Genomic DNA, 3,869 nt, shown 5'->3' on the forward strand with positions numbered 1-3,869 from the left:
CCACCGGTTCTATTTCTTCTTCCGGTTCCGATTCTTCTTCCGGTTCCGATTCTTCTTCCGGTTCCGACTCTTCTTCCGGTTCCTCTTCGGGAACTTGTGAATCAGTCCACGAATCATTCCAATTTACATTTGACTCTTCATTATTATTAGGTGAGTCAATGGGACTTATTCTAGAGGTAGACATCTATCACATAATATCAAACACGTTAAGAGATTAATATATCACATAATATTCATATGTTAAAAATATATAGTTTCCAACAAAAATGTTAAGCAATCATTTTTAAAGAAAACACGGTCGAAGTCCAGACTCACTAATGCATCCTAACAAACTCGATAAGACACACTAATGCAAAATTCTGGTTCTCTAAGAACAACGCTCGGATACCAACTGAAATGTCCCGTTCTTATTGATTAAAAACGTTCCATATTAATTGATTTCGTTGCGAGGTTTTGACCTCTATATGAGACGTTTTTCAAAGACTGCATTCATTTTTAAAACAAACCATAACCTTTATTTCATAAATAAAGGTTTAAAAAGCTTTACGTAGATTATCAAATAATGATAATCTAAAATATCATGTTTACACACGACCATTACATAATGGTTTACAATACAAATATGTTACATCGAAATCAGTTTCTTGAATGCAGTTTTTACACAATATCATACAAACATGGACTCCAAATCTTGTCCTTATTTTAGTATGCAACAGCGGAAGCTCTTAGTATTCACCTGAGAATAAACATGCTTTAAACGTCAACAAAAATGTTGGTGAGTTATAGGTTTAACCTATATATATCAAATCGTAACAATAGACCACAAGATTTCATATTTCAATACACATCCCATACATAGAGATAAAAATCATTCATATGGTGAACACCTGGTAACCGACATTAACAAGATGCATATATATAAGAATATCCCCATCATTCCGGGACACCCTTCGGATATGATATAAATTTCGAACTACTAAAGCATCCGGTACTTTGGATGTGGTTTGTTAGGCCCAATAGATCTATCTTTAGGATTCGCGTCAATTAGGGTGTCTGTTCCCTAATTCTTAGATTACCAGACTTAATAAAAAGGGGCATATTTGATTTCGATAATTCAACCATAGAATGTAGTTTCACGTACTTGTGTCTATTTTGTAAATCATTTATAAAACCTGCATGTATTCTCATCCCAAAAATATTAGATTTTAAAAGTGGGACTATAACTCACTTTCACAGATTTTTACTTCGTCGGGAAGTAAGACTTGGCCACTGGTTGATTCACGAACCTATAACAATATATACATATATATCATAGTATGTTTAAAATATATTTACAACACTTTTAATATATTTTGATGTTTTAAGTTTATTAAGTCAGCTGTCCTCGTTAGTAACCTACAACTAGTTGTCCACAGTTAGATGTACAGAAATAAATCAATAAATATTATCTTGAATCAATCCACGACCCAGTGTATACGTATCTCAGTATTGATCACAACTCAAACTATATATATTTTGGAATCAACCTCAACCCTGTATAGCTAACTCCAACATTCACATATAGAGTGTCTATGGTTGTTCAGAAATATATATAGATGTGTCAACATGATAGGTCGAAACATTGTATACGTGTCTATGGTATCTCAAGATTACATAATATACAATACAAGTTGATTAAGTTATGGTTGGAATAGATTTGTTACCAATTTTCACGTAGCTAAAATGAGAAAAATTATCCAATCTTGTTTTACCCATAACTTCTTCATTTTAAATCCGTTTTGAGTGAATCAAATTGCTATGGTTTCATATTGAACTCTATTTTATGAATCTAAACAGAAAAGTATAGGTTTATAGTCGGAAAAATAAGTTACAAGTCGTTTTTGTAAAGGTAGTCATTTCAGTCGAAAGAACGACGTCTAGATGACCATTTTAGAAAACATACTTCCACTTTGAGTTTAACCATAATTTTTGGATATAGTTTCATGTTTATAATAAAAATCATTTTCTCAGAATAACAACTTTTAAATCAAAGTTTATCATAGTTTTTAATTAACTAACCCAAAACAGCCCGCGGTGTTACTACGACGGCGTAAATCCGGTTTTACGGTGTTTTTCGTGTTTCCAGGTTTTAAATCATTAAGTTAGCATATCTTATAGATATAGAACATGTGTGTAGTTAATTTTAAAAGTCAAGTTAGAAGGATTAACTTTTGTTTGATAACAAGTTTAGAATTAACTAAACTATGTTCTAGTGATTACGAGTTTAAATCTTTGAATAAGATAGTTTTATATATATGAATCGAATGATGTTATGAACATCATTACTACCTCAAGTTTAGTAGGTAAACCTACTGGAAGTGACAAGAAATGATCTAGCTTCAAAGGATCTTGGATGGCTTGAAAGTTCTTGAAGTAGGATCATGACACAAAAACAAGTTCAAGTAAGATTTTTACTCGAATTAAGATAGTTTATAGTTATAGAAATTGAATCAAAGTTTGAATATGAATATTACCTTGAATAAGAAAGATAACCTACTGTATATAACAAAGGTTTCTGGATCTTAGATGATTACTTGGAATGGATTAGAAAGCTTGGAAGGAAATTAGTAAACTTGAAGGGATTTTTGAAGTGTTCTTGAAGTGTTCTTCCTATGATGATTATAGCTTGATTCTTGAAGTGATTTTTGATGAAGATGATGATTAACTACTAGAAAAATACGTTCATAATAGTGTGTGTGTGTTGAGAGAGAATTAGAAAGAGAATTGGAAGTGAAATGGAGTAAATGATGAGTGGTAATTGGTGAGTGGTGAGTGGGGTTAAAAGGAGTTCTAGTTAGTTGACTAGCTCATGGTAGAAGTTAAAATTGATTAGTCATACATTACATAATCAAGAGTGGAATCCCATGCTAGTTCCTATTGGTATATACTCATAGTAAGTACGTTTTGAAGCTGTGTATAATACGGGTAAGAATACGACTAGAATTCTTGATGAAAGAAAAGAATGGAAAAGTAACTGTAACCATTTTCGTTAAGTATGAGTGTTTTGATATATGTCTTGAAGTCTTCCAAAAGTATTTTAATACATCTAAATACACTACATGTATATACATTTTAACTGAGTCGTTAAGTCATTGTTAGTCGTTACATGTAAGTGTTGTTTTGAAACCTTTAAGTTAACGATCTCAATTAATGTTGTTAACCCATTGTTTATTATATCTAATGAGATGTTAAATTATTATATTATCATGATATTATGATATATTAATATATCTTAATATGATATATATACATTTAAATGTCGTTACAACGATAATCGTTACATATATGTCTCGTTTCGAAATCCTTATGTTAGTAGTCTTGTTTATATGTATATAACTCATTGTTAATATACTTATGGAGATACTTACTTATCATAATCTCATGTTAACCATATGTATATCCATATATATATATCGTCATGTCGTTTTTACAAGTTTTAACGTTCGTGAATCGCCGGTCAACTTGGGTGGTCAATTGTCTATATGAAACATATTTCAATTAATCAAGTCTTAACAAGTTTGATTGCTTAACATGTTGGAAACATTTAATCATGTAAATATCAATCTCAATTAATATATATAAACATGGAAAAGTTCGGGTCACTACAGTCCATGCTTGTATGATATTGTGTAAAAACTGTATTCAAGAAACTTATTTTGTTGTAACATATTTGTACCGTAAACCATTATGTAATGGTCGTGGGTAAACAGGATATTTTAGATTATCATTATTTGATAATCTACGTAAAGCTTTTTAAACCTTTATTGATTAAATAAAGGTTATGGTTTGTTTTAAAATGAATGCAGTCTTTGAAAAATGTCTCATATAGA

This window comes from Rutidosis leptorrhynchoides, chromosome 7, assembly GCF_046630445.1.
Source record: "Rutidosis leptorrhynchoides isolate AG116_Rl617_1_P2 chromosome 7, CSIRO_AGI_Rlap_v1, whole genome shotgun sequence".
Lineage (NCBI taxonomy): Eukaryota > Viridiplantae > Streptophyta > Magnoliopsida > Asterales > Asteraceae > Rutidosis > Rutidosis leptorrhynchoides.